The sequence below is a fragment of the Polypterus senegalus genome, chromosome 2, assembly GCF_016835505.1.
Source record: "Polypterus senegalus isolate Bchr_013 chromosome 2, ASM1683550v1, whole genome shotgun sequence".
In the NCBI taxonomy this organism is placed as follows: Eukaryota; Metazoa; Chordata; class Cladistia; order Polypteriformes; family Polypteridae; genus Polypterus; species Polypterus senegalus.
This window is the reverse complement of record NC_053155.1, coordinates 190591285-190618317: the sequence shown is the minus strand read 5'-3', so window position 1 is coordinate 190618317 and position 27033 is coordinate 190591285. Positions and strand designations below refer to the sequence as shown.

The 27033-nt window shown below is 36.5% G+C and overlaps 1 protein-coding gene and 1 pseudogene across 6 annotated transcripts in view; one reads left to right on the top strand and one right to left on the bottom strand.

The window, feature by feature from the left end:
* Positions 1-27033, bottom strand: part of sytl5 (synaptotagmin-like 5) — a 356011-nt gene that overhangs the window by 272108 nt on the left and 56870 nt on the right. For all 6 annotated transcript variants that reach the window (XM_039745076.1, XM_039745077.1, XM_039745072.1 and 3 more), the window contains exon 2: positions 8543-8624. The gene's annotated coding sequence lies outside the window, so the exon portion shown is untranslated. The remainder of the gene's footprint in view (positions 1-8542; positions 8625-27033) is intronic.
* Positions 1-27033, top strand: part of LOC120524445 — a 74958-nt pseudogene that overhangs the window by 23420 nt on the left and 24505 nt on the right.

Below are 27033 nucleotides of genomic sequence, written 5' to 3'. Positions count from 1 at the left end.
CCTCCCCCCCCATAAATCTTATAACGCATGATATCTTGTTTCATGTTTCCACAGTGTCTGAAGAAATATTTTTTCCAAATGGTGTGAAATGTTCTCTTTATCAAAATTCATCAACCTTCCTCATTGTTGATGAAGAGATTTTAATAATAACACTTGGTACCTGCCTTTCTTACTCCCTGCACAATTTTAAAAAACTCTACCATATCACCACTTCACTTGTTTACTTAACCAGCAACATTCTTTTGCTTTAATCTTTCTTCATAGCATTGGGACACAGTTGATTTTTTACCATTCTTTGTTGCAAAAGAGTTCATCTGTCCAGTGGTGGAGCAAGGGTTTTGAACTGGGTGGCAAACACATTAGTACAGGGGTGGGCAAAGTCAGTCCTGGAGGGCCGCAGAGGCTGCAGGTTTTTGCTCCAACCCAGTTGCTTAATTAGAAAACAATCCTTGCCAATAATTTTATTGTTTATTGTTAGTGCTTTAACTCTGCCATATCAGGCTATTCTCGTATCCTAGATGTTCTTCCCCTTCGTAAGGATATCATCCAAATGATTTGAAGGCTAAAATGGATGATTAATACTCAATATTTCACTTTTTTTCTCTTCACTTTCCTTCAAAGTATTTAATTAAACCCAATAGTGCATGATAAATACACACAGGTGTAAATGGTAACAACCTAAATGGAGAAAAGCTGCTTTCCTTTGTCATTTGAATCTTATTGCTAATAAAAAGCCATTAAAAACCAAGAGAACAGCTGTTTAAGACTAAAACAAGCAATAAGGGTTCAGAATTGTAACGAGCGAGACAACTAAAGTGAAGCACAAGTGTTACTTGAGCAATAAGTGTTTCTTATTAAGCAACTGAGTTGGAACAAAAACCTGAAGCCACTGCGGCCCTCCAGGAATGACTTTGCCCACCTCTGCATTAGTGGGTACTTCTCATGTATCAATCTACGTTAAAACCTGGGTGCACAAAGCACACAAATTTAAAGTATTTAGCATATAATTAATAAGAGCTGTTAAGACAACAGGGGTGGGGTGAGCATCTTGATTTTAAAACCTACACATTTGTTGGAGTTGCATTTTTGAATTTTAAGCTTGATGCGGGTGCTAGCGTAGTATTGTCTGCACTAGTATACTGTGATAGGCCACTGACAATGTGATTTTCATCACTTGCTGCATCTTCATCTCACTCTCATTATTATAGCTTTCACCTGCATCTGTCACATTGTTTTCAGTGTTATTTGTATTGTCGCTTTATTCATTGTATGATCTGTCTCGTCACTTTGCTGTTCTTTATACACTTTGTCATTGCAGCCTTGACCAGGTGTAGCTGTCAGTTGCCTTGAAGCAAATGTGTAATAAAGTAAAAAGAACTCTTTCTCATTTGCTTTGTGTTCCAACATGCGTGTGTACTTACTCATTTTCTAGAAGGATAGCATATGGAGGAACAGTCTTATGGTGATGTGATATGAATATGCAACCAACATATGCTGTTTTTAAACTTTAAAGCTGCATCCTGAAATAATATATATATATGTAAAGTGTAAAAAATGTGGTAAATTGAACCATTTAGCTAAAGTTTGCAGGACTGGGAAAGGTAAACCCGTGCATGCAGTGTGTGATGTCTCAGATAAAGAGGAAGACGAGCTGTTTATTGATGCAGTAAGAAAGGAACAGCCCTCTGAAGGTGAACAAGCCTTTGTAGACATATCAATAGGAAAGCAAGGTGTAAAGCTTGTTTAAATTAAGTTCATAGACACGCTGCCGCTAAATATTCGCAGGCAAATCCACAACTTAATACCGAGAATGCCTGTTAAACATCTTAGATTCACGAGTACCGATTTGGGTAGCGAACACTTTGATGAATGAAACCTGTTATCTTTACAATGGTTGACAAACACGGAATGTAACTTGAACACAACACATCCTCCAAATACGAACCTGACTGAAAGAAATAATGATAATCAAATCCTTGATGACAGCAACACTCATAACAGTCACAAAAACAATTACATTGACAATCATGTTACGTTATTTTTAAAATGTTTCCTTTTCTTTTTCATAACTTCTTTAACACACTACTTCTCTGCTGTGAAGCACAGGTATTTTGCTAGTATTTAATATAGGTGTCAAGACCAATATTTTGTGCAGTTTCCTTCAAGACCTCAGCCATTTTGTTTATCATTGCTATGCCATATTTTTATACATGTTTTTGTGCATTTTGTGTTTTTTCTTGCAGTGTTAGTTTTCTCTGTTTTTCAAGGTTTTCTCAGTGTTATTCAATGTTTTTACATTTAGTTTACTATTACGCTGTGCATTTTATGGTATAATTAAAAAAATATATATTTACATACAGTTCACATGTACAAGTACATGGGGGAAATTACTTTGGGTCACGACCAGACTTTTGGAACGAATTATGGTCATGAATAGAGGATCCACTGTACTTTTATTTTGCTTTTCAGTTGATTTCTATCAACATGTTTGCCCTCAATGCTAGCCTTTTTTCATTTCAGCTACAATAAAAATAATTCTAACCAGAATCAGAAATTAGTCAGTGGCCCTTGAGTTCATTTCTGAAGTTAAACTCAATCAGCATTTTCCCACTTACAATAGGTCTAATACAGTTCAAGTAAAATAGGGTGTTTTTATTCTACTCTCAGTTTAAAAATGAGCTTTTTGTGTCTTTCCTTCTTGTTCATCACAACTAAAATTAATTACTAATATTTATCATAACTAAAAACTGTGCTAATTACTAACACTAATTAATATCCTTAAAGCTGTTTTAAAAAGTGTCCCTTTTATGTTCCATCTGACTCTTGCAACAAATTTGGTAAAAGAATTATTCTAGATTAGCTCCACCTTCTGTTCCTGGCAGAGTATATCTGAATATAATGACATCCCTTAGCAAGCTCTCCTAGATGCAGCTAGGTTACTAATCTAATCTATCTATACAAATGTGATCAAGCATCAATATGATTTTTACCCACATACTATAACACAAAATATATACAGTGTTATGTTTTTTATTGTTATGTCTGTGTAGAGTTTAACAATTTCCTGGGGCCTCATGCATAATGGCGTGCGTAGAATTCACAAAAAAACATGGCATACGGACAAAAGTAGAAATGTGCGTACGCACAAAAAACTCCAGATACATGATTCTAAGCATACGCCAACTTCCATGTTCTTCCACTACATAAATCCTGGTCAGCATGAAAAGTAGTGCACATGCACTCGCCTGCTGCAACTCCCCAACATATCCCAGAATTACACCTCCTTGAATATGCAAATCAATATAAATAGCCCTTAAGCTCAGCATTCTGTGAAAAGATAATGGCAAAAGCATGGAGGAAAATAGAAGTTCAGCAAATAGCAAATGGAGGCAAGGAAAACGTACTATTTGTTGGTTTAAACAGTGGTATAAACAACAAAAGGAAGTTGACTGAGTGACACAGAGTGTTGAAGAAACTCGAAAGTTCAAGTTCAAAGTTGCACAGTGCCCGAAATAAAAAAAGAAGTTGTCAGATATTAAAGTCGCTGTGAAAAGGCAAGTCGTAGCCCACCATCTGAGAGTCGTATGGAAGCTTATTATGGTACAGAGAAAAGACAAAAAATGGGCACACAGTGGCAAAAAAGACTCGAAATGTCAACTTTAATCTCGAAATTTCCATTTTAATCACACAGTTTATTTTGTCATTAAAGTAGAACATCATAAACTTCATCTTAAAATAATTTAATTTACTAGTTTCTCAAATACCATCGTAACTAAAGTAGCATGTTAAATGCTTTGTACTGTATGTGTTCTCTATGTGCTCTATGTATAGGAATCACTACATGCTTCTTAAACAAGTTTTCTCTTCCTCTGACAGGACAAAGAATCCATTACATTCATGATACTACAGCTCTCTGAATAAATTAAATACTGAGATGTATACTTGATATACATCAAGTATATACATCATGATGATAAGAATTAAAGCATGTTATTAAACATGTGAACACGATGGCGCAGTGATAGTGACGAGCTTGCGCCCTGTCCAGAGATTGTTCCTGCCTCACGCAAGATGCTTGCTGCGCCGTGCGCTACCTTCGATGAAATAATTTATTGCAGCAGTACTTTCTCTTTCAAATGTACTAACTCCCAATTCCTGTCCTTCCTTTTCTTTCTCTAAGTACCCAATCGCCACACAATCAGCTCTGTAATAGATGTCAAGCCATCTGTAAGCTAAGAATGCAGATTCTTCAAAACTTTTAAGGAATGTTGAAATATCTTCATATGTTTTATAATTCTATCCATCTATCCATCCAGTGTTGCGCCAGTCCCAGCAAGAATACAGCGCAAGGCAGGAACAATCCCTAAACTGGGCGCCGGATTGTCGTTAGCACTGTAACACCGTGTCCTCACACGTTTAATCATTAACAATATAGATTATTTAAATAATGTTAAAATTGTATCTGTATAATGTAAAAAAAATATTTTGCAGCAGTTCATCTTAAAAATGTATATCATCACCGTATGTAAATATGCACTTTATAAAGTGGCTCAGGTTGTGTAATATTATAACTGTATCGCAAGTTTACAGTAAGGTAATTATACTTATAGGTACAAACAGTTCTATAAGGAGCACTTGATGGACTGATTGAGTGCGTTGAGAGCTCTTGGGATAAAACTGTTTCTAAACCGCGAGGTCCCTACAGGAAAGGCTCTGAAGCGTTTGACGTATGGGTGCAGTTCAAATAGCGCATGGCTGAGGCAGCGTGTGCTAGATGCTGTATACCGATAACTCTCTTCCGATCAGCTGCTGTAGAGCCGTGATTCCACACTCAGATACAGTGGGATAAATACTTGAGAGTAACAATGCTAAAGCAGCTATGGTATTTGGAAGAGTTTGGCCATTCCGTGGACCATTATATTTTTATGGGTTAATTACAATAAGATGCCTTAAACAAATAAACAATATGCTGTTAATTTCAGTATATTTATAAAGTCGCGTCAGGGATGTTGATCTAAAAAAGAAATGGAAACCACACTGGAACAAAAGCATTATGTTGATGCTGGGTGCTGCCAGCTTGCAAAACCGAGTGGAAAACTTGTGTATGCCAAGTATTTAGCTGGCATGAAAATGTGCGTGGCTTTACGACAAGTTTAGTTTTTATACATCGCGATGTGAGTGTGGAAACAGGCGTACACAACATTTTTGAGGCATCCCAGTTTTCTGCAAATGTGCTATGTGTTATTTGTAAATTGTAAATTATTGGTTTCTAAAAATGATTGTTTTATTGTAAAAAAGTGATGAAAAAAGGCAATTTAACCTCTAAGGATCTTTTTAGGTGGAAAAATTAATACTGGAAAAGTCTAAACTGATTTAGACATGCATCCTGCAATACTTACCTATTTAAAATTCACTCAGCACACATATGATAAACACAAAGCAAGAATATCTTAACAGTGGCTGATGCTAACTCAACATCTATACCTTATCAGGGCCTAGAGGTCTCAGTCTCACGAACCATCCCTGTTGATTTTTGTGGAGGTGTTGGTTAACCTTTGGATTGTTTCCCCCAGAAGGGCTAAACATCGGAATACCTTAGCAAAAGCCAGGAGCTGCCACAGCTACTTCTGTCAGGTTTTGTATCCCAATGGCTACCTCTAAAAGGGCTGAACAATCTAACAGGGATAATCTCTACCCCGAATGAACGTAAACTTAATAAACTCAGTACGTCTTGCCAACAATCACAGGTCATTGCTAAATGTCAGTAAACAACAGGACAACTTCAGAAAATAAATAATCAAACTCTATTTCAATCTTGTGTTTACTTGCAGAAAAAATGGGTATAAATGTTAAAAACCAGAATAATTCAAATCAGGGTTACACAGGCTTTTTTATCAGGTGGCTGTAGCTTTGGATGTTGCAGTCTTCTTCAGTTGAAGTTTTCTTAAGCGAGGTGTGATACTTGGGGCAGCCTATAGATGGCAAAATCCAACCAAATTGTCTTCTCTCTAGCAATTGTTTCTCTCTCTAAAAATGTCTTTAAAATCATTTAAATTGATGGTGTCTTGCTGGTTGCTTTATGTAAGATGTTACATTAGTTGCTGGCCTGGCTAATAATTGGTTGAGTTAACACGAAACATGTTAACCTTAAAGTCTGAAGCCTCCATTACACGTATTCTTAGAAGCATATACAAATTGCTTAGTTTATCTTAAGTTGAAAATGTATACATTCTAATCAACAATGACACCCTTTAACATTTTATACTTATTGTCCCATTCTTTGCGTACACCTCAGAATTTTGTCTAGTCTTGAATTCAACATACTTGGAAAATGTCTTTATGAATATTAATAATTTAATGAGGTCCCTTGTACCTGCCTGCTGTTTCAGGTACAGAACATTTGGATTAAACAATGTCAGCTTTCCCATATGAGTTTTGGATACATAAGTTAAAAGCCATTATCTATATAATCCTAAAATAAAAACACACTAAAATAAAACACACAAATTAAATATTATGAGTTGTATACTATTCTATACTATAAAGCACAAAAATTTTAACATCATTACAGGCTGGTAACCCATGTAGGCTTGTCTCTTACCTTGTGCTCAATGCTGCTTTGACAAACATTCCAAACTGATTTTAACTAAAAAGGTTGAGAATATTATGCTATGGATTTATAATCTGTGCAGAACTCTCAAAAATTGTTCCTTGCGTTATTTAATGCACCCATAATATATTAAAAATAATCATGCATACTAAGATGTTGTAAGATTGCAAATTGTGATACAATATAAAGTCTTTTTATGCTGCATTATTCTGCATGTTTTAAGTTTGTGTTTTGTACTGGAATCTTCATTCTTTCTCAGGCTGCAGGATCCTAGTTTAATTCTAGTTTCTTTTGATTTATCTTTTAACTGAAAATATTCTGTACCATAATAGATGTGTTTTTTTGTCATAAGAAAATGCATATACAGTAATTAGAAATATTGAAAGAAATAAAATTGTAATTTTTTTTCTAATGTAACTTCTTGCTTGTTTCTCCATTTATAACCAGTAGTCCTACACATGATATCCTTTCTCAAAACCTTTAAGTAGACCCGCCTATTAATCCCTTATCAGTGATTCTGTGCGTACGAAGCACACAAGCACATGTATATTGACAATAATATTGTTATAATCTAGAAAACAAATATATGGGCCTAGCCCTATAGAGCATTGTTGACCTGGTTCTGTGAAGCTGTATTTGGCCTTCTTATTCGTAAGTCCCACTAATAAATATGTGATTGCATTATTACCCCACGAACTGCTCAATAGAGAAGCTGAAGTGACACATACAAAGACAAATGAGTTGAAGACATGTAGCAACAGCATTTCTCGATCTAATTAAACTACTCAGTCTGTTAGCAGCAGTCAGCAAAGCCATACTCATGCATGCTTGTTCAGAAGGCTCTCTAGGGATTTTAACTAGGCCTTTCTTGTTTAGTGAAAAATCTATTATATTGTTGCTCCCTGAGGGCTTGTAATGCTATTTCATGTTAGTGAAAGCTGCCCCAGTTAAACCAGATCACTTCAATACAGATTACCTTCAATTCCATAGCTTAGCCACAGGTATTACTGTTACTCAAGTGATGTTTCAGTTTCATTCGTTCTGTTATTTAGCATTCAGAAATAAGGTTAAAGAGTGCAAACTGAACTATTTCATGATTGTTTGAAGGTTCTCATTTTGCCTGCCTACAATATTTCTTACGATTCTTTTGATACTTTTACTCATCAGACATAACAAAACATTTTGACTTTTTTTTCTTCATCTGAGTGAGAAACTCTATTGTGGATACGCTGATGCAAATTGTTTTATTTTTTCAACAATTAAAGAATAATTCAATTTTAGATGTTCCAAAGAAAGTGAATACCCATGGGATGCAGACATTATGGCCTAAAAATGATAGGTGGAGTGTAAAACAGGAATATCAGTACCTCACAGCATTTTTGAATATTTCTTGTATGGTCTACAGCAACTGCTAAACTTAATTTTGATCAATATTCTGCTTATTAAATATAAATTATACTGTGAATTGTTTTCTGAGATGCCAGTCATGGAAATATCATTAAGAGATCATAGAGTTACAAATTCAAATGCAAATTATGTATAAAAATGAACTGAACTGCTGATTAGACCCAGTGATAAATACTACATGTCACAGAGTAAAGATAGAAAACCTAAAACATAGTGTTACAAATCTTCCCTCACATTCTGACTGTTACCATTGGCTGTACAGTTATGCCCCATGGAGCATTTTTAATAAATAACAAACGATACTAGTGCCCACCTGACTGAAGTAAACACTGTATAAACATCAATTAAGAGGAACAGTATGATGATGAATGGAGTATTATCAAGTGGATGTGTCAGGGATTCTTACCAGTAATTTAATATTTCCTTGAAAATAAACAAGTTTAAATAAGCTTGTTTTAAAATATTTTTCACAAAATCACAGTTGCAGTGCCATAAACTTCTGCTAAGAAAGGCAAGTTTACTCACCTGTAAAGAGGTTTCTTCCAACTTGAATAATTAACGCATCATAATTTCTCAGTATTTGTGGTAATTTAAGCACTTTTATTTTCTGGAACAAACAAGAAAATAATAAAATAAAGATTATATACATAGCATTGGTAGGATGTGAGAACAATCAGAGTCTCAGAAATCTCATAAAGAAGAAAAACAAAGTTTTTTATAATATAAGATATATCAAAGAAAAATTCCATGCATAGTATGTATCATAGCATAACATTTGGTGAAAGTCAATATTATATGTAGGATTTGCACTTGAAGTTTTTCCTACCTACAGTATCCACATGATACATATGCCTGATATACATATACAGTGCATCCGGAAAGTATTCACAGCGCATCACTTTTTCCACATTTTGTTGTTACAGCCTTACTCCAAAATGGATTAAATTTATTTTTTCCTCAGAATTCTACACACAACACCCCATAATGACAACGTGAAAAAAGTTTACTTGAGGTTTTTGCAAATTTATTAAAAATAAAAAAAACTGAGAAAGTACTCAGCTAGTTGCATAGTAGTTCAGATACATCTGATTAACTGCACTGTAAGCAACACCAAGTACTTTAGGAAATTTTGCCCGGTAAAATAGCTAATGCGCCAATAGCTAATGTGCCATCTTCTTCTTTCAACTGCTCCCATTAGGGGTCGCCACAGCAGATAATATTTTTCCATATCTTCCCGTCCTCTGCATCTTGCTCTGTTACACCCACCACTTGCATGTTGTCTCTCACCACGTCCATCAACCTTCTCTTAGACTTTCCTCTTTTCCTCTTGCCTGGCAGCTCAATTCTTAGCATCCTTTTCCCAATATATCCAGCATCTCTCCTCTACACATGTCCAAACCAACGCAATCTTGCCTCTCTAACTTTATCTACAAAACCTGAGTTAACCCTAGTACTGTACTAACTGTACTACAGGAAATATAACTATAATCTTGCCCAGCATCACAAGGACACACAAGACCACAGTTCTGGATGCTGCCTTTGGGGGTGTGGCTTTATGCTAAATGAAATGGATTTGAACAAACACAGCTAAAAAACAAATTTCTTTAGCAAATAACTTCAGTGAATCAGATGTAAGTTGCTCATCAGACGGTAACTAAAGAGTAAAAATATGCAGATATCTACAGACTTTTGCTTAACTAAGCTTGATGTCAGGTAATATATATTATATCTATATCCGAATTGTGAAAAGTATGTAATGAAATGATTGGCAAAATATTGTTATCAGTATTCTGCAGGTGATGTCCAATATTCACATTTGAACTGCTGTACAGAAGTGTAAAAAACTCCCCATTGGAGTTTATATTGCTCAAGAAGCTGGTTTATCTGTGTGAATGTGCCTTTCAGATGAATTCTACTGGGAACCTAATTTTAAAAATTCAGAAGGAAAGCTTGTTGGCATCATAAAAATGATTTTCCAGGGTCACTAGATAATTATTACAACTGAAAAGTAGTGATTTAGGATATTATTTTATGTAGCTTAGGATAAATGTAAAACTTGATTTGTTCTACATCACATTGTCTGAAACTAGCCCATATACTCCTTTAATATACAATATAAAAACGTTTTTTAACCTGTTTTGTATAGTACAAAGCAGCATGGAGCTATAGGTTATCCCAGCAGCATTGGGTTTAGGGTAGCAAACAATCCTCAAAAGTCAACAAAACTAATAAAACTTCTTCATACATTTTCCAGACCCAGTCATTCCAATATTTTTATATGTGCTATATGTATAGTAAGTTAAATCTATCTGTATAAAAACAAATATAATAATAAAGAAAATGCAAGTCTGCAAATCCAAGCTATATTACTGATTACCAATTATTAACTATTTTTCACTGCTTGTTCCAGTACCTTTGTTTCCAGACATCTGTTTAACCCAAATCTATCATTTCCCAGCAGATAATAAGTGGTAGATGGAAACATAAAAATTACAATACTTCATTAAATTATTTAAATCGATGAACAGAAAGAATGAATGATTTTTTAGCTAAAAAATTGAAAGTGAATGTGAGGACAATGAAAACCTAATTAAATGGTTTTAAATGTATACCAGTGTACTACTTAATTAAGCTCAATCAGTCAACCTGTCTTGATGGAGTATATTATTTTCTGTTTGTTTTAGCATTGCAAGACAAATACATTAAATTGAAATTAAATACTCCATACCACATGTTTCCACATTAAATACAAAAATTAAAGAACAAAATAACAATATAAGAATTTCATCCTGATAGCTGATTAGAATGGAACGGCAACAAATAAAGATCACTAATAAGAGTCTAATAAAAAATCATTAATAAGAAAAACAGTTTATCTGAGAATGTTGGGCTAAATTTCCATGGCTTCTCTCTTCTAGAAAGAGAGCATTGCTTGACACCGACTAATTCTGGCTGTGTGACCAGTTGAAAGAACTACAGCTACCACTGAAATACAATACCAAATTCTGGGCTCATCATCTAAGAAGCCAAGGAAGATTTGTTAGCTACTAAAGCTAATGGCATTCGCCTAAAGTGAACCCAAATGTAGAATGGTCAGAAAGGATAATTAAGAAAGAAAATGTGATATGTAGTACAAAAATGAAAAGCAGAAAGACTCATGGGATATGCTAATATTACAGAGCAAGAAATTAACACCAAATAATTTTCAATTAAAGGTTTCAACCAAAAAGAAAAATTTGGACTGGGTAAAGGAATTTCTGAGAGATCACTCAGTAAAGACTACAGGAAAGAAATTGAGGATTAAGACAAGAAGAATTTAAGGATCAAGACAGGAAAAGGAAAGTCAAAAACAAAAGAAAAAAGATTAGAAAGCACCTGCGCCCTTCAGATGGAACATAACTGGGAAAAAAAGAAAAACATACAGGAACAGGAACTGAACCGTAAGCAAAGATCCTGGAAATGATCCAAGACTCAATAACATCACACGATATGAAGATTCAAGGCTATGTAATATTTAAAATGGCCATTAATAAGAAGGGAGAAATTTGACATACTGTACTAGAAAACAAAGTCAAACTGCACATTTAGTAACTGCAGTTATATAAAGCATAATGTCCAAAAGCTCCCAACAACCGTTTCCATTAAGCCCACAATAAACAGCTAAGCCCGCATAGGCAGGCATCCATCCATTTTCAAAAGCTACTTTGTCTGTTATAGGGCTAATGGGAGTAAGTATGAACAACAAAGTCTGAAATTAACACAGTGAGACTGACACAATGAGATTAAAATTTTATCATCTTTAATGGCATAGATGTACAACAGAATTCTGAAATAGAATATGAAATCTCTGCCTGCAGGTCTCTCTACACAATTATGAAGCTAGAAACCAGCACTACCCAATTTACGTAACTGCATTACATGATAACCACCATCTTCAGTTATGCTACAATGACTAAGATTACTATCAGGTCTTGGTGTACATAATGTGAAATTACTCATCATGTAAGCTCTGTGTACTATTGGATTAATATGAATATTTTATAAAGACAACAGTAAATGTTAAGTAGGTAATTCAGACAACATTTACATAGGGAAGAGAAATAAAAATAGCTTCAAGAGTTTAAATAGAAATGGTATTAGTAAGAATACTACCAAATACATTTATACAAAATTAATTGGTGAAAAAATTCACAAGGAAAAGCAAAAACTGGCACAAGCATGCAACCAAATACTGAACTAAGTTAATTAGTTAAGTGTACTGTATATTCACTTAGCCAGAAGTTCCCATTAAAATACCTTGGTTTATTTTTAAAAGAACTCTAGAATTACATCAGGAGTTATATTAAGAGCCACACACAAACAATCCACCACCATATAGTGCCTTGTGGAAGGAAATTTAAATAGTTCATAGTGATTATAGAATTTGTGCTTTTAAGCTGTCTGCTTTACCACTTTTATAGCATATTTCTTAAGCTCCCAGAGGCAACATAAATGGAGTAGAGCTAGTCAGTTCTCCAGTAAATATGTTCGAGTAAACAAATTTTATAAGCCCAATTCCAAGTCTGATTATATATTTTTGAGTCTTAACTACACAGGGACTTATGTCTCTCAGCAGAACAACACTCAGAACAGATATTAAAAATAACCCTTTCCAAGCCAAACATGTAGCCAGTTCCCCTTGTGACACTCAGGCTAGCCACTGGGTTTTGCCTTCCTCTCCAGGTTTATTTTATCTATGTGGTTGTGCTTTATCTTTTTTTTTGTTCTGAAATATTACACTTTCGGTAATGTCTATCAGTGACATTGTGTACATTATATTTCTCATTCAGCATTCTTCATTATATAATGAAATTAATTAACTTTTAGAGATCCATATTCATTTTATAATATCTTGGCACTTTAAAAGAAAGAAAATAAAATCTGATTTATAAGTAGCAGTGGATGGTTCACTGATTCCTGCATGCAAGTCTCTTTGTCTTATCAATCTATCAGTCTTTGTTTACCACAAACCTCTTAACATAATATTTACAAAAGCAATACAGATTAGGCTTCAGTAAGAGTGCAGTGGAGTTTTCAGGTTTCACTCTGATTTGTATGTCTGTTGTATGTATACTGCTGTAAAGATTAAAGACAACAGCTCATCTATGAGGGAAGTTTATCGTTGGCAAACTGTATTTATTCCGTGCAATATTTCTGTGCACATTCAAAACCTATAACCTAACAAAGAAATTCTAGAAAATAAACACTGCAGTCATGTCTTTCTTCTCAGTTACTTTCAGAAAGCATAGCTTCTAGCAGTTTTTTTTATATTCACATCTGAAGTCAACCGAGAAGTTGTCTGACGCAATTATCACAAAGAGTGCAGCAAAAATGTAGTTTAATTTCAGTCCTTTTTCACTTTTCAGGGTTAATTTCCACAGCTATTATCTGTTTGTGAAGCATTTTGATGTAACATTTATGCAGGATTTGGTCTATTTTGCAGGAAAATTTACATTGAGATGGAGTGTTTTCTTAACATGTCCTCAGACTATTACCATCTTCACTGTTGATTTAACACTGCAAAGGAGAATTGATGTGTAACCCTTAGGCTGCTAAAAAAAAGTCTGGGCTTTGCTGTACACTGTAACATAAAATATTGTCAGGTAACAAGCATTTCGGTTAAGCATTAGAACAATAATTTGAGATGACACTGATATACTGTATTTTAACTAAATGTAAAATGGGTGAATGCCCCAATAGGAGGTTGGAAGATGTAATCTGATTTGTTCACCTCAGGTTGTTGCTACAGTGAATATTTCTGGAGTGAAAGTGAAGTGAAGCTATTTTCACACTGAAAACAAAAAACTAACATGATGAACACTGCACTCAACTTATTTTCCGAAATATTTCTTAATCCATGTAAAAATGTCTAACAGTTTCCAGTTTTCCAGTTTCAACACTTAGTGACATTGATAAGAATATTGTTGAATACATCATTGTACCTTAAATGTGTGCTAGTAAATCTGAGATGATATAATCACATGAATCCATCATTAAGGAGACCTAATAGCACATAATGTGCTCTGTTGACAATGGAGAAAAAGCAGGATTAATCTGGGAAATTTTGGGACTTTTTGTAAAAAATGTATAAAAAGCCTGCTAATCTCTACTTTGGCTGACTCTGCTTTTATGGTGGATACACATGAATATAAGGACCCATATTTGACTCCTGAATGTGTTGTAGCCACCAGGGAGTGCACCAGCTTCCCAATCCTGACACAGACTGGCACTAGGCACAAGTCCAACAACACACATGGCTTTATTTTGATGTGGGAAATGCTATGCCTTAATTCCAATGCCCAGTACAATAAAGCACCAAGCACAAATAAAGCAGTACACAGCACTTTGACTTCTTATTTTTCTTCCTCTTTCTGTCTCCTTCCACCTCCACTCCTCATCTGGCAAGCTTCGTCTTCCTCCTCCCAATTCTGGCTCCTCAAATGAAGTGAGGTGGTCTCTTTTATGCTGTGCCTGAAAGCACTTCAACTAGCCCATCAGCAATTTATAATTTGGAAGTACTCCCAGGTGGGTGTAAACCCAGCCAAAGGCGATGAACAAACCAGTGTGTTTCATCGTGCCAATCCCAAGCCCGGTTAAATGGGGAGGATTACGTCAGGAAGGGCATCCAATGTAAAATTTTGCCAAATCAATATGCGGACAACACCACAAATTTCCACACTGGGTCAGTCAAGCCCCGGTTAACAACGACCGCCACCAGTACTGTTAACCAACAGGGTGCTGCCAGAAATTAGGCTACTGTTGGCCAAATCAGAAGAAGAAGGAGGAGGAGAAGAGCTGGGGAGACGTTTCCGATGGCAGGAGGAGAGGAGGAAGGTAAAGTGAGTGGAACTGAGGGGAGGAACTTTGAACGTTGGCAGTATGACTGGTAAGGGGAGAGAGTTAGCGGATATGATGGAGAGAAGGAAGGTTGATATATTGTGCGTACAAGAGACTAAATGGAAGGGGAGTAAGGCCAGGTTGATCGGAGGTGGATTCAAATTGTTCTATCATGGTGTGGATGGGAGATTATTCTGAAGGAACAGTATGTCAAGAGTGTTTTGGAGGTGAAAAGAGTGTCAGACAGAGTAATGATTATGAAGCTGGAAATTGGAAGTGTGATGATGAATGTTGTTAGTGCACATGCCTCGCAAGTTGGGTGTACAATGGAGGAGAAGGAAGATTTTTGGAGTGAGTTGGATAAAGTGATGAACAGTGTACCCAAGGGACAGAAAGTGGTGATTGGAGTGAATTTCAATGGACATGTTGGTGAAGGGAACACAGGAGATGAGGAGGTGATAGGTAGGTATGGTGTCAAGGAGAGGAATGAAGAAGGTCAGATGATAGTGGATTTTGCCAAAAGGATGGATATGGCTGTGGTGAATACAGTAATCCCTCACTATATCGCGCTTCGACTTTCACAGCTTCACTCTATCGCGGATTTTATTTGTAAGCATAACTAAATATATAACGCTGATTTTTCGCTGCTTTGCGGGTTCTGCGGACAATGGGTCTTTTTACTTCCTGTACATGCTTCCTCAGTTGGTTTGCCCAGTTGATTTCATACAAGGGACGCTATTTGTGGATGGCTGAGAAGCTAACCAATCAGAGCACGCAGTTAAGTTCCTGTGTGCTGAATGCGGTGTTAACCAGGAAGTCTCGTCTTGCTCATTTAGCATCAACATGTTTCGCTGTGTAAAGAGTTAACTTTTGTGCTCTTTTGTGTTTATCTTTGTGCATAGTCAAGCCCTTCATTAAAGCTCCAAAACGATCTGCTCCTGCTACTACTTCAGGGTCTGTGCCCAAGCGCCAATGGAAGTTGTTAACGATTGCCGAAAAGGTAAACGTTTTGGATTTGTTGAAGGAAGGGAAAAGCTACACCACTGTAGGACGCCATTACAGCATCAATGAGGCTATGATTCTTTTTATTTAAAAAGTAGGAAAGAAATATAAGATCTACGGCCGCAATGTCCTTTTAACCAGGGGGCAAAATGAGTTGTAAGTGGAAGTAATAAGGCAGTAGTCTGGATGGAATCTGCTTTAGGGATTTGGATTGAAGAAGAATAACGGCGGTGCTACACAGTTGCCTGAAGTGGCTCCTTTAGAAGGGCTGTAACTCTCTCCTTTGTTGTGCAGTAAAATTAAACTCATCGTTATCAGACAAGTCATCATGTCATTGTTGGTGAGTAACCATAATTAATTTTTTACTTACAGTACTTGGTACATGTACGTACGTTTAGTGTCACTGTACACAAATTTATTGTATACAATTATTCTTGCATTGTACGTATTTATTGCTGGTGGCCTGTCTATCGTAATGGCTGTAACATATGTGATATCGGAGACACTCGATATCTTTAAAATAATATTTAGGTTATACTGTATATAAACAGTGTGTTTACATACATAATTTCAATGAATCTTACCTAATATCTAAGAGAATACAAAGGGATTATGCTGTATAACTGTGCAGGGAATATTTATAAACAGTGTGGGAGAGTTTATAAGGGTTTAAAATATATAAAAATAACCACACAAACATATGGTTTCTACTTCGCGGATTTTCACCTATCGCGGGGTTGGTCTGAAACGCAACCCCCGCGATCGAGGAGGGATTACTGTACGTATTTTAAGAAGAGGGAGGAACACAGAGTTACGTACAAGAGTGGAGGAAGGTGCACACAGGTAGATTACATCCTATGCAGAAGAGTCAATCTGAAGGAGATTGAAGACTGCAAAGTGGTGGCAGGGGAAAGTGTAGTTAAGCAGCATAGGATGCTGATCTGTAGGATGACACTGGAGATCAAGAAGATGAAGAGAGTGAGGGCAGAGCCAAGGATCAAATGGTGGAATCTGAAAAAGGAAGACTGGAAGGTTGAATTTAAGGAGAAGGTGAGACAGACACTGGGTGGTAGTGAAGAGTTACCAGACAGTTGGGAAGCTAGAGCAGATGTAGTAAGGGAGACAGCAAGAAGAGTGCTTGGAGTGACATCTGGAAAGAGGAAGGAAGAATAGGAAACCTGGTGGTGGGATGGGGAAGTACAGGAGAGCATACAGAGGAATCTCACTTAAAAACTGACACCATGCATTACTTGTATAATGTTGTGTTCTTTGCATAAATTAGCAAAGATATTACAAACTGGAATAATGGGTAGGGATAATCATTACACTTCTATTTTGTAGAATTTTGACATTATAATAGGGCAGTCAGCACTGTAAGCTATTTGGCAGACTGGTGAGTTAAATACAAAGGTACCAAAGACTTATTTTGGTTTTAGTGCCACTCAAAGAAAACATATTTTCCACACACTGTATGTGATATAGGGATGGCAAAGAAGAAGTGAGGTTGTCAGAGAGATGCAGAAAGTAGACAAGAGTACAAGGAGATAAGGCACAAGGTGAAGAGAGAGTTGGCGAAGGCTAAAGAAAACGCGTATGATGAGTTATATGAAAGGTTGGACACTAAGAAGGGAGAAAAGGACCTGTACCCATTGGCTAAACAAAGAGACCAAGCTGGGAAAGATGTGCAGGAGGTTATGGTGATAAAGGATAAAGATGGAAACATACTCACAAGCAAAGAGAGAGTGTTGAGCAGATGGAAAGAGTACTTTGAGAGGCTGATGAATGAAGAAAATGAGAGAGAGAGAGAAGAGGCTGGATGATGTAAGAATGAGATAGTGAATCAGGAAGTGCAACAGATTAGCAAGGAGGAAGTAAGGACAGCTATGAAGAGGATGAAAAATGGAAGGGCCAGTGGTCCAGATGACATACCTGTGGAGGCATGGAGGTGTTCAAGAGTGATGGCAGTGGAGTTTTTAACTAGATTGTTTAATGGAATCTTGGAAAGTGAGAGGATGCCTGAGGAGTGGAGAAGAAGTGTACTGGTGCCAATATTTAAGAATAAGGGGGATGTGCAGGACTGTTATAACTACAGGGGGATAACATTGATGAGCCACAGCATGAGGTTATAGGAAAGAGTAGGGGAAGCTAGGTTAAGAAGTAAGGTGATGATTAGTGAGCAGTAGTATGGTTTCATGCCAAGAAAGAGCACCACATATGTGTTGTTTGATCTGAGGATGTTGGTGGTGAAATATAGAGAAGGCCAGAAGGAGTTGTATTGCGTCTTTGTGGACCTGGAGAAAGCATATGACAGGGTACCTCAAGAGGAGCTGTGGTATTGTATGAAGAAGTCGGGAGTGGCAAAGAATCATGTAAGAGGTGTACAGGATATGTACGAGGGAAGTGTGACAGTGGTAATTTCTGCAGTAGGAGTGACAGATGCATTCAAGGTGGAGGTGGGATTACATCAGGGATCGGCTTTGAGCCCTTTCATATTTGCAATGGTGATGGACAGGTTGACAGACAAGATTAGACAGGAGTCCCCATGGACTGTGATATTTGCTGATGACATGGTGATCTGTAGCAATAGTAGGGAGCAGGTTGAGGAGATCCTGCAGAGGTGGAGATATGCTCTAGAGAAGAGAGGAATGAAGGTCAGTAGGAACAAGACAGGATACATGTGTGTAAATGAGAGGGATGTAAGTGGAATGGTGAGGATGCAAGGAGTAGAGTTGGCAAAAGTGGATGAGTTTAAATACTTGGGATCAACAGTTTAAAGTAATGGGGACTGTGGAAGAGAATAGAAAAAGAGAGTGCAGGCAGGGTGGAATGGGTGGAGAAGAGTGACAGGAGTAATTTGTGACGGACTGGTATCAGCAAGAGTGAAAGGGAATGTCTACAGGACGGTAGTGAGACCAGCTATATTTTATGGTTTGGAGATGGTGGCACTGACCAGAAAGCAGGAGACAGAGTTGGAGGTAACAGAGTTAAAGATGCTAAGATTTGCACTGGTTGTGACAAGGATGGACAGGATTAGAAATTAGTACAATAGAGGATCAGCTCAAGTTGGACGGATAGGAGATAGGTGAGATTGCGTTGGTTTAGTCATGTGTAGAGGACAGATGCTGAGTATATTGAGAGAAGGATAATAATGATAGAGCTGCTAGGCAAGAGGAAAACAGAAAGGCCTAAGAGAAGGTTTATGGATTTGGTGAGAGAGGACTTGCAGGTGATGTGTGTAACAGAACAAGATATGGAAGAAGATGATCCGCTGTGGCAAACTCTAATGGGAGCAGCCGAGAGAAGAAGGCTCCCAGGTGGGTTTAAGTCCAAAGCAGGACCCTGCAGCTTCCCCTGGTTGCCTCCACGGAACCCAATGGGGCTGTGCCAAACTCCAACTCTCACGAAGCCCTGTGGGAATCCAATGGTGCCGCTGAAACCCAGGGGGGCTGCATTCTAGTGCTTCAGGGGAAGACAGTGCCCTGTGCACTTCTTCTCCCCCTGTCCTTCCTTTGCAACAGCCTCCAGGACAGGAAAGAACCCCAACCATGCATCACAGTGTTTAAGTTTGGAATAATCCCAAGAAGAATTTCTAATACCAAAAATAGCATGGTATTAATAAAACATTAAGGGAGAGATTATTACAGGGAGAAATGGAAGTAATGGAAGGAAAACAGGAAAGTAAAGAAAAGTCCCAGTAACACTTTGGCTTTGCAATATAGGTCTTTGCCTTGAAGGTCTCTATAACTACTTATTTGGACAATTCAAATGAGGAGTACAATATGTAGAAGCCTCTGTTGTGAACCAAGTTCACACATTATGGAATGTGGAAGTTCTTTTATTTTGTAAGCGTGGGGTACACCTCTGACTTTCTCAACTAGCCCCTGTTTCATACCATCCTACTGTGATTTACACCTAGTCTTCCATCAGATTACATCTCCCACTTTGGTAGGTATGATTTGTTGAAAAAACATGGCTATTAGCTCCCTAGTGGCAGTAGCCTTAAGAGTTTTGCATAGATAAGCTGGATCTAAGTAATGTTAAATAATTTTAAAATCAATATTTGAAGCACTTCAGAGCATAACTGAGTTAGCCTTTGTGTTGTGACATTAGAAAATACGTGTATTCTAAAGAGATTCTAGTCTTCCACTTTTAGAAGGCATGATTGTCTAATGCACAAAAAAATTGTTACTTGAGCAATATTTCACACTGAAAACATCAGTCTGCGTGTATTTGCTTAACTTCCAGTTTATAGGGGCTTTACAGTATAGCAAATCAGTTTTACGTAAAAGGCAAGAACCAAACAAAGAAAGCACAGTAGTTCACTACAGGGCACATTCTCTATTACACATGCTCACTGTCCTAGGTCCAATTACAGTGGCTCATTTATTAAGATATCCGTCACATATCAGTCATTTTTGCCACAGTAAGCTTAAAACTGAATAATGTGACAATTACGTATTACTATCCAAATGAAATTTTTTCAGTTTATAATTTCTTAGTTTGCTCGCTTTCGAGAACATGCTTTAAGAAATGCATTATCTAAACTATTTCATATACATTTTCTCATGAAGTAATGTTGGCATCAGGTATCACTCAGTAAATATAATTTATCTACTTGCTCAGTACAACAACAACATTTATTTATATAGCACATTTTCATACAAACAATGTAGCTCAAAGTGCTTTACATGATGAAGAAAGAGAAAAAAGACACTGACAGGGTCTCTAATCTAATATTATATGCTTGAAAATTTCACTGGAAAGAGTACACTTTTATTCAGATTAATTCTGAGACCAGAGATCTTTTGAAATTCTGTGAGTGCTGCTAAGACTGCAGGCACAGAATTTTCTGGGTCCGAAATATACAGTACCATATCATCTGCATATAATGAGATTTTCTGTTCCAGTCCTTCTCTGCTAATCCCCTTTATCTGATCAGTATTTCGACAATGTATTGCCAGTGGTTCAATGGCAATCGCAAACAGCAGCGGTGACAAGGGGCATCCTTGTCTAGTGCCACGTTCTAGTTTAAAATAGTCTGAGCAAATGTTATTGATGCAAACTGAAGCTTCTGGGTTAGTATACAGTAATTTGATCCATGCACAAATGTTCGGGCCAAACCCAAACTTCTCCAATATAGTAAAAAGATATTTCCATTCAATCATGTCAAATGCTTTTTCTGCATCCAATGATAATAATATTTCTGGGGTGTTTGATTTAGTTGGTGAGTATATTACATTAAACAGGCGTCGAAGATTTGAAGATAAGTGTCGGCCCCTAATAAATCCAGTTTGGTCTTGTGATATTATTGAGGGGAGCACTTTCTCCATCCTTCTAGCTATGATTTTAGAGAGTATTTTAACGTCGTTATTCAGAAGTGAAATTGGTCTGTATGATGCACATTGTAATAAGTCCTTATTTTGTTTTGGGAAAACAGTGATTAATGCTTGGCGAAAGGTTTGTGGAAGAGATTGGTTATCTCTGGCTTCTGTAAATGTTGCTAATAGGAGGGGAGCTAGCTGAGCGGAGAATTTCTTGTAAAACTCTGCAGGGTAGCCATCAGGGCCTGCTGCTTTTCCACCTTGGAGTGACTTTATAGCATCTAGTAATTCTGATAATGCCAGAGGTTTATCAAGTTCCTCCACACTAAAAGCGTCTATTTGTGGTATCTGTAATGTATCCAGAAATGCATTAGATTGTATATTGTCTTCTTTAAACTCAGTAGTATATAGGGATTTATAGTAGTCTCTAAAAGTGTGCATTATATTTTTGTGTTCAATGATTTTATCTCCATTCGTGTTAGTGATTACCGAGATTGCGTTGCGCACTTCTTGCTTGTGAATTTGTTGAGCTAAAAGCTTATTAGCTTTCTCTCCATGTTCATAGTAATGATGTCTGGATTTGTAAATTAGTTGTTCAGTTTCTTTAGTTGTCAAGAGGTTTAATTCTGAATGTAGAGCCTGCCTCCTCCTATGTAGAGTCTCGCTTGGTAGTCTGGCATGTTCTTCATCTATTTTAGTAATTTCGCTTATTATCTCTGCTACTTTCTTTGCTTCGGATTTATTTCTGTGGGAAAGATATGAGATAATCTGTCCTCTTAAGAAGGCCTTAAGAGTTTCCCAGAGTATTCCTGCAGAGATCTCGGGGGATGTATTTGTCTCTAGAAAGAATTTGATTTGTTTGGATATAAATTTAGTACAATTCTCGTCAGCTAATAGAAGCGGGTTGAGTGTATGGGGCTTAGTAATTTCAGCTCCAAGATCATAGGTGCATGGTCCGAAATAACAATAGCATCGTATTTACAAGATTTAATCTTAGGCAAGAAGTTATTGTCTATAAAGAAGTAATCAATCCTTGAGTAGCAATTATGTCCTGGTGAGTAGAAAAAATATGTTCTTGAATTTGGGTTTAAAAATGTGGAGGAAGTCCTATCTAAAAGTGGATTTAAAACACAATTAAAGTCCCCAGCCATTAAAACTTTATGAGTGTTCAGATTGGGAATGGATGCAAAAAAATTTTGTATAAATTCCTTATCATCAACATTAGGTGCATAAACATTTATCAAAATCATTTTACAGTTAGATAAGTCTCCCATGACCATTACATACTGTATCTCCCTTCAGGATCCAATACTACATCTGATGCTACAAATGGTACTGTTCTATGTATGAGAATTCCCACCCCTCTAGTTTTCTTCATAAAATTAGAATGGAAAATTTGACCAGTCCAGTCTTTTTGCAGCCGGAACTGATCCTTGCTTAGTAAGTGGGTTTCCTGTAAAAATACTATTTTAGCATTTAGACCTGTTAGGTGAGAAAGTACTTTCTTTCTCTTTAATTCGTGATTCAGGCCTTTAACATTCCAGCTTACGAAGTTAACTGTCCCATCATGGAGACACTGATTCTGAGTTTTTGATGTCACTTTATAGTCTTAACTGGAAGTGAGATAGTTTAGGTCTTAATGTATTCTATTATTTTAACCTTCAATATCTCATAGTGGATAATCAGTTTAGTTTTTCTCCATTTATGCTCAGTTCTCCGGCATGTTCTCTTTAGATCAGACACTCTTTGGGTCTTCCATGGTGTAAAAGTGCTAGAAGATTTTTTTAACTATCTTTTCAGGTGCGACTATGTCAACAGCAGCTCTTACCTTAGTATTAAAATTTTCCACCTTACTATTTACATTATTCTCACTATTGTAGTAAGCACTACAAATGGACTGGTTGCTTAGAATGTTTGCAAATTTTGAAGCTGCTGATGAATCAAAGAAGCGTTTTTTAACAATATGCTTCTCGTGAATATTTTCTATCATTATTTCATATTAAATAGTAAGAGAAAATGGTCTGATAGACCAATATAAATGATCTGCTTCACATCAACTTTTAGTCCTTTTGTAATTACTAAGTCTAACATATAACCTGCTTTGTGTATAGGCTGACTAATGTGCTGGCTCAAATCAAAAGAGTCCAGGAGGTTCATGAATTTTTTTACTTTCTGGTCACACTGATTATCGATATGAAAGTTAAAGTCACCGATTATTAGGAACATGTCATAGTTTATAATTACAATTGACACCAAGTCTGAGAATTCCTCAGAGAAAGACGCATTATATTTAGGAGGTCTATACATGGATAATACTAGAAACTGGGAAACTCCATGAATAACAATGGCAAGATACTCAAAGGACTTGAATTTGCCAAAGCCGACATCTTTACACTTTAACCAGCTTGAGTAAATGTTTGCTAAACCACCGCCTTTCTTACCTTGGCAATCCGCATGAGCAAAGGTGTAACTCGGAGGCGCAGATTCAATTAAAATAGACGCACTATAGGTCTATATATATATATGGCCACAGGATTGCCTCTCATCCCGGTGTGTACGCACTTTCACATAGGCAGCTGTGGCTAATATTTACCATCTCTCAATCAACCCATCCATCTTCCTTTCCGGTTATCCAGGGCGCAAATCTACCCTGAAATATACTACTAGTCTTACTCAACCTAAAGTCTGTGTTATGAAGCGTCAAGCAAATTAACAAACTACACAAGTAACAGCATTAATTACATGAGTTTATAATTATTCTCACTAACCAAATGAATATTAACACTAAGCATTTAATGTTGCATGTTCACAAAATTTTAACAATTAACAACAACAATAACATTTATTTATATAGCACATTTTCATACAAACAGTAGCTCAAAGTGCTTTACATAATAAAGAATAGAAAAATAAAAGACACAATAAGAAAACAAAATAAATCAACATTAATTAACATCGAATAAGAGTAAGGTCCAATGGCCAGGGGGGACAGAAAAAACAAACAAAAAAACTCCAGACGGCTGGAGAAAAAATAAAATCTGTAGGGATTCCAGACCATGAGACCGCCCAGTCCCCTCTGGGCATTCTACCTAACATAAATGAAACAGTTCTCTTTGGATTTAGGGTTCTCACGGAAGGGCTTGATGATGATGGTCATGCAGACTTCTGCCTTTTAATCCATATATCATTGTTGGAGCATCATGAAGCTTTGAGTAGGTGGAGGTGGCGCAGGCCACCACCACAAAGAAACCGGAAAAAGAAACAGAAAAAGAGAGTAGGGGTCAGTATGGATTTTAGAGCCACCATGAGTAATTATTATGAGGAAATTGAATCATACAGAGTATCAGGATTAAGTTAAATTAAGTTAGATTGAAGTTATAAAAAGGCCATGTTAAAGTAATGTGTTTTCAAGTGCTCCACTGTATTAGCCTGGCAAATTCCTATTGGCAGGCTATTCCAGATTTTAGGTGCATAGCAGCAGAAGGCCGCCTCACCACTTCTTTTAAGTTTTGTTCTTGGAATTCTAAGGAGACACTCATTTGAGGAGGTTACAATTTGGAATATAAGGTGTCAGACATTCCGATATATAAGATGGGGCGAGATTATTTAAGGCTTTATATACCATAAGCAGAATTTTAAAGTCAATCCTGAATGACACAGGTAACCAGTGTAGTGACATCAAAACTGGAGTAATGTGTTCAGATTTTCTGCAGCTGCATTCTGCACTAGTTGCAAACGATTTATGTCTTTCTTGGGTAGTCCTGAGAGGAGTGCATTACAGTAATCTAGTCGACTGAAAACAAATGCGTGAACTAATTTCTCAGCATCTTTCAGTGATATAAGAGGTCTAACTTTAGCTATGTTTCTTAAGTGAAAAAATGCTGTCCTAGTTATCTGATTAATAGGTGATTTAAAATTCAGATTACAGTCAACAATTACCCCTAAAACTTTTTACCTCCGTCTTGACTTTTAATCCTAATGTATCCAGTTTATTTCTAATAGCCTCAATGTATCCATTATTGCTAATCACTAAGATTTCAGTTTTCTCTTTATTCAACTTGAGAAAGTTACTATTCATCCATTCTGAGATACAAGTCAGACATTGTGTTAGTGAATCAAGAGAATCGGGGTCATCAGGTGCTATTGATAAGATAACATAAAGCTGCTTAACCTTTTTTCAGAAATGGCATTAAATACATGTAATGCAAAATACACAGTGATTATTGAAGGGGACTTGCATAATTTAGTTAATTAATGTTGATTTTGACAGGCATGGTAGAACAGTGGTTAATAAAGCCATTTCACAGATTCACCATCCTAGATTTGATTTCCACACCTGGTTGTCATTATGAAATTTGCAAGTTTTCTCTGTATCTGAATGGATTTTTATCCAAAATCCCCAAAACTGCGTTTCTTAGGTTACCATTTTAATGTGGATGAGAAGGGCATGCAATGGAGTAGTATTCTTTTCAAGGCTGTTTCCAGTCCTGCACCCAGTCCTCCAGGGACAGGCTTCTGTTTCCTGGGAGCTTGAACTTCATTAAGTTGGTTTAAGAATGTAATATAGCATCATGTTGATTTTGAAAGTGAACTTTACACAGAAATATAATATTTCTCATTGCTTTTGTTTGCTTTCAACCAGGAGATAACTAAAGATAGATTGGGTTTATGCTTAATTCATTGTTCTCATTTTGACAGTTGCCACAGAAATAAAATGTTTAAATGTTTTGATTAGCTTCTAAATACAAGATTCATCAAAATATAGTAGACTGGGTTTACACTCTACACTGTTATAGTGTTAACAGAAGATTAATTTCCTATTACATTTTCAGTAAATAATCAGCTTTTTGGTAGATTTAAAGAGAGATATCATAACGATTGCAAATTGTGTACTGTACCTTTGTGTCATATGTTAAGATGAAAAACTGATATGCCAACCAATATGCATAGAAAATGCATAAATAAGGGTGCTAATAACAAGGGGATGAAAGATAGAGGTTGGAGAAGGAGAGTAATTGATGTTAGAAGGTAAGCAAGAAACTGAAATCTATAGTGGTAAGTGGACCAGGCACACCATACGATATTAAGGAACCCTATTGTATGGGAAGGCCCTGAGGCTTAGTTTTTATTGTTTTACCATATTCTGTAGTGGTCCCTTTCCCCTTGCTGTTATTATATTTTTTTGCAAATAAATCCTCTCTTTGTTTGGTACTTTCTTTTACTATGTTTGTGTGGGTTTCTTTGGCAAGTGCTCAAGCATTCTCTGAAGTACTCAGCAAGGTGGGTGATATCCTTGTGTTCCACTTGGTATATGTGTAGTTTATTGCAGTGTTTTTGAGTTGTTATTGAAAGTTTTTTTTACGTTTTATTTTTCAGTTCACCTGTAAATGTGTACTGTGTTTTGATCTGTCAATAGGACATACAACATAAATAAACAGGCAGGCAGGTAGGTATTTATTTGTCCCCAGGGGTAATTTTGCTTTTTACAGAAGCTCTTTAAATAAATAAATAAATTCACACTCTATGGTCTTAACACACACCAGAATGACTAAAAAGCAAGAAAATTACAAAGAAAGAAAACCACTGACTTGGCAGAAAATATCAAAATCTAACACTTTCCAAGTATACACTGACAAGTTTAAATGACAATTCTTGATTAGCACAGTATAAATAATTGTAGGAAGGAAGCAACAAATTACTGAATGCTGAAACAGGTTTAAGTAGTAATGTGCTGTAATTACAGTTTAATAACTGCTGCTCTTAATCTTATCTCAAGCCAGTAATTTTGGTACTGGTACAGTATCTCGAGTCAATTAA